Here is a 14,764-nt window from a genome sequence, read left to right on the forward strand (position 1 = left end):
CCTGCATGACTGTCTTCCACAGCCACCCCAAAGACATAGGGATAGTAGCAATTATTCATATCAAGGAGCCAGCTGGAACTTCTGTTCCTATAACAACCCTTCAGTTCAGCATATAGGACTGTTTATGATCTCTTCTTCCCTTCCAGGCTGCCCATAATCAAAAGGATACTGAATGAGACAGATTCTGGCCCTCCCCCATACTAGCTATATGACTTCAGGTCATTTGCTTTACCTGATTCGGAGTTCCCTGTACATGCAAGAACTTTATCTACGTCCTAGTTTTTTCATAAGGATTCAAGTGTGTACCTAAAGAGCCTGAAGTACTCTGGCCCCTCTAGCTGGCACTCAAAAAGAAGTAGCTAATGATGATACTCACCAGACACTCATTGATCCCTTTCTGGGTGCCAGGCTCTGGCCTAAGGGTTTTACAACCATTATTTCATTTAATCCCACCCCCAAAGCACCCTGAGAGGTGTGCCCTAATGTGCTCCCCATGGGCCACTGTTTTAAATCATCCAATCCTCCCAACAGCTGGAGCGTGGACATTAAGGAGTGTGGCCAAGGCTGGGTAACTCTTGCCCAGGCTGCGCTGCAGGAAGATGAGAGGGGTGGGGGGTGAGGGGGGTGGGGCTGGGGCGGCTGCACACCACTCCCCCTGGAAACAGGGCAGTCCCTGAGATGATGAGACATTAAGGACTCAGTTTTAACTTTCCCTCCCAGAAAGACCCTTCCCCTCCCAGAAAGACTGTGCTGTGGATTCCAGGGGACCTCGATGCAGTCAGAGAACAGAATCCAAGCAACTGCATGGAACCAAATCAAGACTTGGTGAGTTTTACTGTGGGAAGCACTGCAGGAGGAAACGCAGAGTGAGGGTCAGAGGACCCAGTGGCTGGTTTGCCAGCCTATCTGGGCAGGGACAAGGCAGCAGTCATGGCTGTCACATTTCTGATTCTTCTAAGGACCCCCTCTTGCTCCTGTAATGAGGACTTGAACTCTGGATGTCAAGGCAAACCCAGACAGTGCTCATTCTCCTTGAACCTGGGGACCAATAAAACAATGACTGGAAAGGAATACTCTACAAGAGAGCCTTGCTGTAATTTTTCTACAGAAATATACCGTGTAGCAAGCTACTAAGTAAATTCTTGGAAACCTGGAAACCCCCCAAAATTGGAAGAAGCAACTTTCTCTTTTCTCTCTCTCTCTCTCTCTCTCTCTCTCTCTTTTTTTTTTTTTTTTTTTTTTTACAATTTCATGAAAAGGGAGATAAAGAAAAAACACATCTCTTGGATTTAACTTGATTCACACAAACTTTCTTTAAAAAAAAAGGGGGGGAAAGAAAAAAGAAAACCTGGCGCCAGTTCATCTAAGCATAAAACTGTCACTCCAGTAACTCTTTAAAAAGTTGCCTATCATTGCGTGCCTTGGGAAATTAATTTATCTCCAGATGAGGAAACCCGAAACTGGTTCTTCAGAGTGAAAATTACTGCCCCCTTCTCCCCAGGAAGCAGATGGCATGAACAATGGGAAGGGGCAGAGTTGCAGGTGAGATGCTCAGCCAAACCAAAGGGCCCCTATGACTTGCTTAAAATAGAAAATATTAGTTAGCAACAGCCACCCCCACTCCCCACCCCACCCTGGCCCCGGGCGCCCCTCTTTGGAGCCCTCAGTGGACCAACAAGTACTCTGCAGCATCCTGCCCCATCCTCCAGCCCCTCTGGAGACATGCAAGAGCCCCTAAGGCAGTTAAAAGCAGAAGGTAATGCCCCCCTGGTTCCCCTGATCTCGGGTGTCCTCCCCACATCTGGGGAGCAAATCCAACCACCACACTCACCCCACAGGTGGTAGCTTTTGCTCGGTTCTGCTGAAGACATTCGAATAGGGTTCTCTTTAAAGGTCTTTGGAGAACGGTACCTATCCCAGGAGCTTTACTCGGAGGAACCACGGGCGAGGTCACTACGCTCCTCGTTAGGGGCCAAGCCTTGGCTTTGAGGTGTGGAGGACCGCGGTTCGAATCCCAGCTCTGTCCGCGTGACCTTAACCTCGGGGAGCTACGTGTAAAATGGCGAGAGTGATTTCTGTCTTGCTGATCTGCTGCGAGGATCAGCACTAAGGGGGAGCAAGGGCCGGCCTGCACGTGGTTGGTGCTCAGCACCCTCCCCCCCGCTGCCCCTGCTCCGGCCGAGGGAGGCAGGTGGCTCGTCCCACCTCACCGGCTCACCTGGGAAGCGGGCGGAGGGCGGGGAGCGGAGGAGGGGGTGGGGCGAGGAAAGAAAGGAGCCTCCGGGCTGGCACTGAACTTCACCTAGTCCCTGGTCGCTGTTCCTCGGGGGACGTGCCTGCCGGCTGCCGGGGGGACCCCGAAACCGACGCCCGCGTCCGCCCGCGCGCGAGCAAACGGGTCACATGAAGCCCGCGCGGCAAAGTCACACCCTCCGCCGCAGAAGCCGATTTTCCCATTTCCAAGGCTTGACTATCGCCTTAAAAAAAAAAGGCGTCGCAGTCCTCTCCTCGCGCTCGTCCCCCTCCGCCGCCGCCGCAGCCCGGCCTCCGGGCACCACCCCACCCCCGCGCCCCTCCCGGCGCGCACACAAAAGAAGACCCCGAGACGGAGGTGCCGGAGCCTGCGGGGCTTGTTTACCACTTCGGGCGCCTCCACCAGGCGCTGCCCGACGCCGCCACCTACCGGCGGGAGACGGCGCCGCAGCCGGGTGCGGGCCAGCAACTGCGGGCCGATGACCCAACGCCGCAGGCATCTGAGGATAACCTTTCCCCTTTCTTTCCAAGACCAAATAAGGGGGCTCTTCCCTCTGCGTGCCGGGCCTGTGGCGGTTAGGCCAAGGGGCGTGGAAAGGAGGATCCGGGAACGAGGCTGACAGTCGGCAAAACAACCGACCACATTGTTCCCGCGGCGGCCGGCCTCCTCCCTCCCCCGGCGGGCACGGCCGGTGCCCAGGCGGGGCGCTCCCTGCTGCCGCGGATGCGGGGAGCCGGGCAGGCGAACGGACAGGGCCGCTGTCCGGGGTCCCTCCCCCGCTCCCCGAGCCCCATCGGCAGCACCGCCAAGCCCCCCCACGCCGCCAGAAGTGGAGCGCAGGGTGGCCGCGGGCTTCTGCTCCCCCTTTGCAGCGCGCCCTCCGTGGCCCACTGGGCTGCAGAGCGGGGCGGGGGTCGTCGCAGCCCGAGGGGAGCCGGGCCCGGCCGCCAGGCCTCGGAACCCTGGCATCAGCCCCGGGGGAGGGAGTCACTGGTGGCTGACAGTGTTTTGTAACCACAGAAACTGAGATTTGACCTATATTTTCAAATATGGCCCCAACTCTAGTTTTCCTTCTAGAAATCAAAGTGAGAGAGTCTGACCCGACTTGCTATTAATTTTCATCCGGCTTTGTGTTCCAAGATGCCACCCAGAAGTTTGGGCAAGTCCAGCGATCTCGCTGGCGCAGGAGGTGGGGGGTGGGGTGGGGTGCAGAAGCCTTGTGAGGGTCTCCGGTGTCCTGTGGGCCAGGAAGCAGGGGCTGTCCTCTCTCAGGGCCTCCTACCAACCGCAGGTCCTCCTGCCCACCCATGGTGGACCATAGTTATCAAGATTTAGATATGTTTACCGTTTGGCTGTTTCATTATACTTCAAGTTTTATCCGAAATCGGTAATGGGGAGTCTGTATTCAGATGATGGTCACAGCCCTGCTTGCGACTCCAACAACACTTGGCCTGAATTGAGCATTTAATGTGTGCTGGAAACTGTTATAAATGCTTTGCAGACATCTACTCACAACATCCCTATGCCGTGACTATTATTAATAACCTCATTTTATAGAGGAAGAACCTGCCCTCAGTGGTAGGGTTTTTCCACTGACGCTCACCCAGCCAGGGAGTCAAAGCGCCAGGATTTATGCTTGGACGGTGGGGCTCCAGAGTCCGTGCCCTTGACCGCAACACTAAATGTTTATCAATGGGGATTTTATTCATTTAGAGTGCATCCGTATAATGGAATACTCTCCAGCCACTTAAATGGTGATGTAGATTGGGAATAATTGGCATGGAAAAATGTCCATGACATATTGTTGAGTGAAAACAGCTGGTTACACGAGAGCGTGCACAACAGGATCCTGCAGCTGGGCAGAAGGGCCCTCCGCCATCCTAACTGTGGTCACCTGTAGATGGTAGGATTTCAGGTGGCAAAATTCACAGGTACTTTTTCTGCATTGCCAAATGCTTTCTGGAAATGAATGGATAGTATTTTCTTTTCTTTTCTTTTTTTTTTTTTAAAGATTTTATTTATTTATTTGACAGAGAGAGATCACAAGTAGGCATAGAGGCAGGCAGAGAGAGAGAGGAGGAAGCAGGCTCCCTGCTGAGCAGCTGCGGGACTCGATCCCAGGACCCTGAGATCATGACCTGAGCTGAAGGCAGCGGCTTAACCCACTGAGCCACCCAGGTGCCCCAGTATTTTCTAATTTTAAAAAAAGGTATTTTTTTAAACCTCAAAAGAATGGCCTTTCTCTGACACATGTGAAACCACTGTCAAAGCTGTCCTCAAATCCCACCTTCTTTAGAAAGCCTTCCCTGATCCCTAAAGTTGGAAGTTCCGGGTCCCACGCTCCTGATGAATGATAGCTTGTGTCCAGATGTTTAGCTACATGAGCACATACCTATGTCACCAGCTAAACCCTAAATTCTGGAAGGGAGCCACAAATTATTTATTTATTTATTTATTTATTTATTTATTTATTTATTTATTTCAGTATGTCCCTTAGAACCTCACACAGCACTTTACCCACTGCACAGTTCAAATAGTTATCTCTATTACGATGCTGGAACAAAGCATACAGGAATTAATGGCATAGTTGATATCAGCTGCTTTGTACACAGTAGGCCCTCCCATTTGTTAAGTGAATGAGCTAGGACTGCTCTGCCCCAAGTGGCCCTTCCCTCTGAGAAAATCAAAGTGAGCATCTTCTCCTTCCTTAGGGACTTCTCGTCTACCAGGTTATTCATCATCTCTATTGGGCAACCCCTCAGGAGGAGTGGCTCTGGTTAGCTTAGCAGGGAAGGGTAGCTCTTGGAATCGCTGGGAAGACTGGAGAAGAAGGCGTGGAGGTTGGGCGGGAACAAAAGAAGCGAGGCAGAAGCAAGACGGAGCCAAGATCATGACAGACAGACCTCCCCTGGGCACTGCCACTATTCCCAGCGGACAACCCCTGCTATCGTCAGCTGCCCCTGCAGGAAACAGATTCTGTCCTGTCCCTTTGTCTTGGATTCTCTGCCCAAGAGTCAAAGCCTCAGATAGGATCGGCTGGCTCACCCCAAGTGACGTGCCTAGTGGTGTGCTGGTAAGTGTTAGCAACCTGCTCTCCAGTGGGAAAATCTGTGATCTGTAGCAGTTTGCTCATTTCTATGGTGTAAACATTCCCCCCAAACCGATTTTTATCTGCCAATCATTTAACACCCACTTCAAAAGATGCCTGAGAATTTAAGAATTGTTTTTGGTAGGTGGGCCAGTCTTACTCTAGAACACGCCTGTGTGTTGAGGTTCCGATGGTGGGGAAACCGCCTGGACAGGAAGAGGGTGGGATGCGAGGCAGACCAAAAGAAAACAGTGCATATGACATCCCAGAGCAATGCAGGGCGCTACCTCCATGGCAGGACCCAATGCATAGATTAGTGGCCATCCCTTCTATGGTTAACAGAAGCTTTTAGAGTAACACCCAAAGGAAAGTAAATGATGGGATTTAAGAAGGTAGAGATGTTCTAAGACAGAGATGGGTGGTAGGGGAGATGTTCAAATCGGCTTCCTTCAGATCTCCAACAGCGCCTCTGCTGGTCCTTGTATGGTCCCCCATGGTCCTCCATTAACAAAGACCCAGCCCTGAATTAGCCAATAAGGAGTCAAGAGGCAGGCAAGCCTTCATCAAGAGAGGTTTACCCCTTTCACCAGGTCTCAAGTCCAGGGGCAAGAACAATCACAAACATGGCTACTGGGGTGGACAAAGAGCTCCTTAAGTGTGCCAGGCACTGTGCTAACCTTAGTCCTTGGTCTAGGTGGTTTTTGTAAGGAGAGATCACTAATAAACAATTCCACTGGAATTTGATCTCTTATCTTCAAGATTTTCTGAGCAGCTGTCAGACACCTGCCCACTTGGGTCCCCTTTATAGCATGGGACACATGCCAGGCACTCCATGTGGTCCCTTTGAAGCCCCTCTCTCTCATGAGTGGGGGTGTCAGTACTCTTGGCTCAGTCCTGCCCAAAGAGATGCTCTTTATAAGTGGTCTCTCATATCCAACAACTCAGTTTTTGTATACCCTCAGGTTGATCCTGGTTTCAAGAGTCCTACAACTGGTTTTAGGCTCATTGCTTTGGAATGCAGCCTCTCTGGGCCTTGGTACCTCAGTTGGAAGTTCCAATTTAGCATCTTGCAAGGATTTACCAATCGAGTGGTAATTACAGGGATCTTGGCCTGATGATAATTTACTAAATTGTACACTTAGGACTTTGGTATCTTTCTTTACATGAGTCTATAAAAATACAGACCAAAACCATTAAAAAATGTATACATTTACTACCACATGAGAGGTGGAAAGCACCGGTAGAAAAGGAAATGGGTTGGTTCTTGGACAAATAGTGCAAGAAATGTCAATGCTAGTTTTAATCATCATCTGATATTGTAAGGGATTAGCCAAGTACTTGTATTATGCAGGGGGTGGGAGGAGGGGGGTGCTGTTGTGAGTCTGAGGGCACACCCCAAGGACAGGGAGCCTATGACACTGGCTGGTAGGGAGGGAAGATAAAATGAAGTCATACTTCGAATGCTCCTGTTCTCCTTTTTCACCAAAGTGGGAAGAACTATTGAAAAGTCCCCTTAGGACACCTCGGTGGCTCAGTGGGTTAAGCCTCTGTCTTCGGCTCAGGTCATGGTCTCAGGATCCTGGGATTGAGCCCCACGTCGTGTTCTCCCGAGAAGCAGGGAGCCTGCTTCTCCCTCTCTCCCTGACTGCTTCTCTGCCTACTTGTGACCTCTCTCTGTGTGTCAAATAAATAAATAAAATCTTTAAAAAAAAAAAAGAAAAAGGAAAAAGAGAAGTCCCCCTTATAGAGGCTGTGTTTCACCTGGCCCTCCACCTCTTCTTCTGTCTCCTGGCATCTTGGAGGGGAAGGTCAGTCATCAACCATTAGCCATGGTCTGTGCACTTCTGCTGAGAGCCTGTCTCTTCTCTGAATCTCGTCTGCATCAGTCAGTTTGGGACAGGTCCTGCGGCAGTAACAAACAACCCCCAAGTCTCCATGGCTTCAAATAGCAAGAATTTATTGCTGGATCATGCCAAGTGCCCATTGTAGGGGGACTGGAGACTCTGCCCTGAGTCATCCTCACTCCAGGTCATAGGTTGACAGAAGAACCATGAGCCAGAACATAGCCAGCTGCAGAGCAGAGGGCAAGAGAACTTGGCAAACGGTGCTCTGACTCACAGCTGCTGCCTGGAAGTGACACACGTTGCTTTCTCTCATATTTTACGGGCCAAAGCAAGTCACACAGCTAACTGTGTCACGTGGTAAGTCACATGACCGACTCCAATCCTATCATTTCTCTAAGGGGAAAAAGAGTGGGTAATAGTTGATAAATACCACTAAGGACTAATCCAAGAGCCCTTCTTCAAGCCCTTACTTAAAAAAAAAAAAAAGATAAATTTTCTGAATACTCAAAAACAGAGAGATTAGTACAGTGAATTCCCATGTCTACATTCTGGAAGACATTTTCTTCAACTGCACTGTTATGATAACAGGATCACTGTGCTAAACCCCACAGAAACCAGGTCTCATCCAGTGTGCATGGTAAGCTTTATTATTTGTTCCATTTTACAGATGAAGAAATGGCAACTCAGGAGTTAAGTGACTTGGCCAAGGACACACAGCCAGGGAAGACAGAGCTGATGCCACCCTCACCCCTAGTAGGGCTGCTGGAGGGCACTGCAGCACAGGGGGGAAGAGAACTTAAATGGAAGCCATGTCGGGGAGGGGGGCATATCTATCTTAATGAAGGCCTAGCTGCTGTGCAAACTTAGCTTTCTTGCCAGCCTGCTTTGCTCTGAACAGGGGGCTTAACCATCGGAGGCTAAAGGAGGAGGCAAAAGACAAGAAATCAGAAGGGTCCTGTTTCCCAGGAAGGCATAGCCATGAAATGGGATGGTGTGGGCCCATGGACATCCATTTAACTATTGACTCTTCTGTGCATTCATCCAATAGATATTTACTGAGTACTGCTCTGGACCAGACATGGGAAGACAAAGACAAAAGAGCCAGCCTAGACCTGTACCCTCCAGAGGAGAATCCTGCCTCCTCCAGCTGGTTGACTGGATTTTCTCAAATCCTCCTTGGAGCCTCAGTTTCCTAATCTGTGCAAATGGGCATAATGACAGCTTCAATGTAACAAGACCATGTGAAGATTAAATGAGCTCATACACAGAGATAAATGGGACCCATTAGCCTCTCCCATGACAGTGGTGGGGGGGGGGATAACACTCAAAATATCAAGTAACCCAGAAGGTATAGGTACCGTCTAATCAGAAGAGATCTCTTACTGAACAGAACTGGGTTGGCCTGTGTGCTGAATATTGGCTTTGGTGTTGCCGTGTCTTCATAAACAGATGCTTAGAGAGCGCCAGTTGCAGGTGCACCATGATCTAATGAAGGAAATTTGCCCAGAGTCAGCTGACCTCTTGACCCCTGCTGGCTGAGGCCCATCTGTGTGTCCTGGTCACCAGGGGCTAGCAAGCATGTGTGGGGAGACCTCACCTCTAATGTCCATCACCCTCATAACACCACCCTTCTAAATGCGGGGCCAAGAGTATTTGGAGAGTAACAAAAGAATATAGAAATAACCAGATACTCACTTGGTGGGGGAGGCAAGCCCCTCCTCAAGGGTTCGTCATGTTCAAAGTTCCCACAGAAGAATCAGTCCTCCTGTACCTGCGAGAAGGATCGAGGTGTAAGCCAGAACTTTCGCTGCTACTAGGAACCCACCTGAAATAAATTAATTTGTTCTGCACTAGTTACAGGCATGTTACAAAGCTTCATCTTTTAAAGTGGCAGCAAATGTCTTCTAATATTAATAACGGTGATTCTGGGAAAAAAAAAAAGTCTCTAGAAAGGTTTTTTGTTCTTCCAGAACATTAGGCTTGCCGCATTTCATTACCCAGCGAGGGCTCTCCCTGTCCTCCCTCTTCCACAGGATCAAAACCCGATTTGTTCCCATGTTGGTGTGTGGCTATGTGTTTAGTCTGCATGCAAGAAATTAGGGAAAGTTTGGAATTGGAATTAGGGTCGGATTGGGGAGAAAAAAAATCTGCCAGCTCCGTTTGGAGAAACCCGCTTGGAAAGGTAAATTGGAGTGAGCAGCTCTGACAGTCAGAGTCATGTGAAGTGTTAATGTGAAGTATTTTAAACCACATTTCTCGAAATTATTTTCCCCAGTCGATTACTACCTGAAAATGGAGATATTCATGTATGAGAGCATATGGGGCTGTGCCGCCGGGGTATACCATCTCTCCCACTGAGAAGCTCACCCGGGTTTGGAAATGCTAATGAATTACGTGACACATGACTCTCGGAAGATGCTATTATTACACCTACGCTACAGATAAGAGACTGAATCATCAAAAAAAAAAAAATCAGAAGTCAAGTTAGAAGTCACTGGTAACTGTTTTGAAGGATCCCGCTGCTTTCCTCTGGCTGAGACAAAATCACTGTTTCCCCAGGTCAAGGTTAATAGACAAGAGAGGGGGGGCAGGATCACTTCTTCAACTGTCTGACCTTCCCCGCAGTGTGGGAGAGAAGGTAGGGTGTGGGTCCAAGCCTCCCCGGAGACTGCACCCCATTGGCTGACCACTGATGGGGGAGGCGGGACGGATTCCAAAGGGACAAATGAACGGCAGGTGGCCAGGGCCACGCCTTCAGAGCTGTCCCCCAAGCCTCCTCCTTTCAAAAGGTGGCCCTAAGAGGGATGGGGAGCTGCTGGAGACACAGGGCAGGGTTTGCCCAGCCCCTATCCAGACCGCTTCCATATTGAGACCAGGAGCCTGGGGCAAGCTTGCTTTTCCCAAAAACTGCTGGGGAGACTCGTCTCACCCCGGTTTGAGTTCCTCCTGACCACGGTCCAATGGGCTGAGCAACTCCGAGAGGATGGTAGATGCTGAAAACATCGTCATTTCAAAACCGAGAGGGTTTTTATGTTCGCAGGAGGTGGAGGCTTAAGGGCATCTTTGGGCTGGTGTTATCTGGATTCTGGAAAAGCCCTTCCGAGAAGAACCCAAACGTTTAGCGACGCAAATGTTTGAACATCTGCCCCTGTAGGAAGGCGGGAGTCTTGAAAACAGAAGCTGCCAACTGCAGACCGAATCCAACTTTCTAATACGATCTGTGTGGCCAAAACCATGTTTTTAAAAGAAACAAGTTCCCATTGTAAAATCGGACTCTTCTCCTGCCTTGGAAAAATCACTGCACCTGACTTTGGGGATGGCTCCTGGCTGCCCTAATGGGACTCTCCAGGGCGCCTCTCACCACATTAGCATCAACATCACCCACAGCCTCCGAGCCTAGGAGCTGAACATCAGCTGTCATTTATGCCTTCATTGGCAACCTTGATTTGTTTATAGAGGACTCAGATTTTTCTTTGTAGCTGAGCCTCTTTCCAATGTGGGAAAGAAGGAAAAAGATGATTGATAGATAGATAGATAGATAGATAGACAGACAGACAGACAGGAAGAGGGAAGGAGGGAGGGAGGAAGGAAGAGAGAAAGGAAAAAAAGAAGGAAAGAAAGAGGGAGGAAGAAAGGGAGAGAAAAAGAGGAAGAGAAAGAAGGAAAGAGAGAAAGAAAGGGAGGAAGAGGAAGGAAGAAAGGAAGGGAGGAAGGAAGGTAAAGAAGTTAATGTCACTTACTGGCTCCTTGGGGACATTTGAGTTTGCCTCTCCTGACACAGAAGCTTGCCTCTCTCTTGGAGGCCAGATGTCAGTGAGGTGTCCTTTGGATGATATTTTTTCTGAATGAGGGAACTGGGCCGCCTGTGGCAAAGAATGTTGTTTTTGAAGAAATATTAGTAATAAATCGAATATTTATTGAGCACCTTCTCTATGCCTGGCAATTTTCCAAACTCTGCACATGATTTAAGTTCTGTAATTCTCCCAAGAAAATGCACTAAATACAATGATTGCTATTTTAGAGAGGAAGAAACAGGCATAAAAAGCTTGAGCAGCTTGCCCATTTTTCTCAGAAGAAGCCGCTGAGCTAGATTCACATGCACGCTGGTGGTTCCCAGAGATGGTGCCGTGAGCCCCTGTGCTATTCTGCCTGCATGGGTCTTTCCCAAAGCCCTTCCCATGGGTTGATCCGTCAGGATTGGCTAGCACATGCTACAGTAGCAACCCCCAGATCTGAGGAGCCTGCAACAACCAAGGTTTCTGTCTGGCATCTGCTACGTGATTATTGATGGTCAGCTGATGTGTCACAGTCATCCTACACAGACAGAGCTGGCCCACCTTGAACACAGCTAGTTGCTCTGGAGGAGGGGAAAGGACATGGCAACTATGTACCAGCTCTTGGAGGCCTCCTCTAGAAAATGGCCTTTATCACTCCTGCTCACATTTTGTTGGCCAAAGCCAGCCCAGCTGGAGTGCAATCCTCCCACAGAGAGAGGGACTGCCAAGCAGTCCACACACCAGGACGTGGAGTTAATCTGCAGGAGAGACATCCATGAGCCTCAGAGAACAAATGGAAGTGTGTGGGGCCTTAAAGGACAAAGTCCAGTAGAGTTAAAAAGAGTGCCTTGCCCCCAGTCTACAATCTTGCTCCCACGCCCTAGATGGGACTGATGGCTTCAGGAACCTGGGAGGTCTACCTGTCAGCAATATCGGCATGGAAAGAAGCACATTCCTCTCTCCCCAGGGCCTTTGCATATGCTGTTCCCTCTGCCTTGATCTCTCTTCCCTACCCCCATGTCTACTAGTTCATATTCATCCCTCGTACTCCAGGAATAAGCTCAATTCCTCTGGGAAGCCTCTTTTTACACCTTTCCTTGTATTAGGCCCTCCTGTTATTCTTCATAGCACACTGAGGTTTGACTTCCCAGCACTCACGAAAGATTAACGTTGCATGTTGATTTGTGTCATAATGTAATTTGTGCTTATCTTTCCTGTAAGACCGGAAGCTTTACCAGGGCTGTTTTGGTCACCTTTGCATCCCTGGTGTCTGCTGTGGTACCAGCAACATCACAGAGTCTCTCTTTAATACCAACTGAATGAATGACGGGGCACACAGGATGACTGGAGCTGAAAAACAGGGGAGCCAACAGGAGGGTCCCTTGGAAAACTCCAAAAAATAATTTAAGGGGAATTTCCAGGGATTGAGGTGGAGCCAGGATAAGAAAAAGATCACTGTCATTTTCGTGGTCCCTGAAGAGCAGAAAGCGAGCCAAGGATCAGGAGCCAGTAGTACATGAGAGAGATGATCCCGGGGATCCTAGCAGGGACCTGGGCAAGTGAGTCAGGGGTGGGAGGAGCCAGTGCCTTATCAAGTTGCCTCTGTGGGCCTTTTAAGCATGCTCCCCCAGAGCACCCTGGGAGGGGTGCATCACACAACACTAGGGGTTATCCCATCATGAGGGGCGGGGAAGCCGGGGTATTTATGTGCCCAATCCAGTTGGTCATTTGTGTGAGTTGCTCCTGGGGGTCTGGTGAGTGGACAGCAAAGCTGACTCTTGAAACAAAAGAAAAGTTCAGGTAGAAATGCAGGTGCCCATCCATTGGGAGGAACAGGGGATATGCCCAGGGGGCATCCACTTCACTAAGAAAGAGTGAATTTACCTTTGTTCTTCCTGGGGCATCTTCCACAATGGTGAGAGCGTAGGCTCTCGTCCAGGGTCCTCAAAATCTGTTTCACGTTTTCCGGCTCTCTGGGACTGGGCTAGAAAGTCCTTGCCATTGTCTCAGGCTAGTCTTGTGTAGAATGCTTACGGCTTGGCCATATCTCTATGATTCTTTCACTCACCATTCATCATCTCATTTAATAGACCCTCAAGCATTTATTGGGTCTCTTCTGTTTGGCAGGCATTGAGGTAGAGCCTGGGGTACAAAATCAGATAAAACACAGGCTCTGCTCTGAAGCATTTTATAAAGGAGTGTTCCAGTTTTCGGAGAGGTGCTAAATGCCAAACAAGATATTGTGTTAAATAAGTTTGGAAAGCTTTGCAAAGTATCACCTCTCTTGGATAATCACAAAGCACATTGACATATTAAAGGCTTTAAGAAGGACTGAAGAAAGAAATCTGTGTAACCATTTTACCCAAGATTTTCCAAACTTACAACATTGGAACCCTTTTATACCAAACGGACTATATTAACATCCCAAGGAACTGGAATTCTGTGGAACACCCTCATACAAAGCTATTGGATTTCCATCCAATCCTTTGAAGACCTGAATAGAACAAAAAGCCTGAGTAAAGGAGAACTCACTCTCTCTGTTTCATGGTCTTCTGACTTTGGACTTCAACTTACACCGATGGCTCCCCTGGGTCTCCAGCCTAGACTGGGACTTCTTGGGACTTCACAGCCTCCGTAACTGTGGAGAAATTTATTAGGAAATCACCAATTCAATTGAAAATATCAGACACATATATACTTATTTATATTTATTTATTTGTATATGTATACAGATTTGTTTATTCATATATACATATTTACATTTATTTCTATATACATATAGAATATATTTGCATAAATATGTATATCTATCTATCTACCTATCTATCTATCTCCTATCTGTTTTGTTTCCCTGGAGAACCTTGACTAGTATAGACTTGGGTACAGATTTTTGGCAGGATGGTCCATGGAGCCTCATAATTCTTGGACTACCTTGTGGTTGAATAGCTATGACAGAAACCTCAATTCCTTTACATGAATCCCCTGCTCTGGGATACAGCCATCATCTCCTTCCTTGCTGAGCTGGAGTTCTTTGTTCTAGGAAACATGCAAATTGTACATTGACTAAGAACACTAGAAATTCTGATGGTAAAAAGTCCAAACACTGATACAGTCATTACACTTTAGTTTCGAGGCTACTGTTTTTGCAAAAATTTTTCTTAAATATGTTTCTTGACTTTGCCCGTAATCCTTTTAAGTTAAGCACTTAACCAGATATCAGCACAATACTCTTGAATGGATCAAGCGTGCCTGACCAAAAAGTGTGGAGGTCCGTATTTATTTTGAGATCATAGGGAGAAAAGGTAAGCCCAGAGATGTTTGTTTTCTGGCAAAATTGCCTTCTTGTGTGTTAGGGGGATAGGGATCTTCTTAATTGAATGTTTTTCTCCTGACTGCCCTCTTTATTCCCACCACAAATCTCAGTCTCCAAGTAGGGTTTAAATATTGCCCTCCTGGCGATTTACCATAGTCAATTGTGTACTTTTAATTTAGAGGTTTTCAAAGAGCTTCATACCTTCTTACTCTTGCAGACAGACAACAGAGGGTGTGGCCTCATCACAAAGAATGACTTTCTGTAATTCATATCCAAGAAAAGACGCAGAGACAGGAAGAAACGAAAGAGCTGTGCCTCTCTGACTTGAGGGAAAGTCAGACTTAGAGGAATCTCTTCCGAGAACTTTGAAAAGATGTGCGCTAACTCCATTGGAGGGCGCAAGGCTAGAACCTGGCGGGGCACCTGGGCACGGAGATGGTCTATCCATCTCCCTTCCTTGAGGCTTCCTATTTCCCTACCCAACCGAGT

At 48.5% G+C, this 14,764-nt stretch overlaps 2 long non-coding RNA genes across 2 annotated transcripts; both read right to left on the minus strand.

Annotated features, from left to right (window-relative positions):
• Positions 1–758: 758 nt before the first annotated feature.
• Positions 759–2,507, minus strand: LOC116590432. Its single transcript, XR_004285610.1, has 3 exons — positions 2,219–2,507; positions 1,832–2,048; positions 759–1,038 (listed from the first exon to the last, which is right to left on the minus strand). It is a non-coding gene; the product is annotated as an uncharacterized LOC116590432 (long non-coding RNA).
• Positions 2,508–10,941: 8,434 nt separating this feature from the next.
• On the minus strand, positions 10,942–12,928 carry LOC116590433. The gene is made up of 3 exons (XR_004285611.1): positions 12,847–12,928; positions 12,216–12,312; positions 10,942–11,049 (listed from the first exon to the last, which is right to left on the minus strand). It is a non-coding gene; the product is annotated as an uncharacterized LOC116590433 (long non-coding RNA).
• Positions 12,929–14,764: the final 1,836 nt, after the last annotated feature.

Source organism: Mustela erminea, chromosome 5, assembly GCF_009829155.1.
Source record: "Mustela erminea isolate mMusErm1 chromosome 5, mMusErm1.Pri, whole genome shotgun sequence".
NCBI classification, from domain to species: Eukaryota; Metazoa; Chordata; class Mammalia; order Carnivora; family Mustelidae; genus Mustela; species Mustela erminea.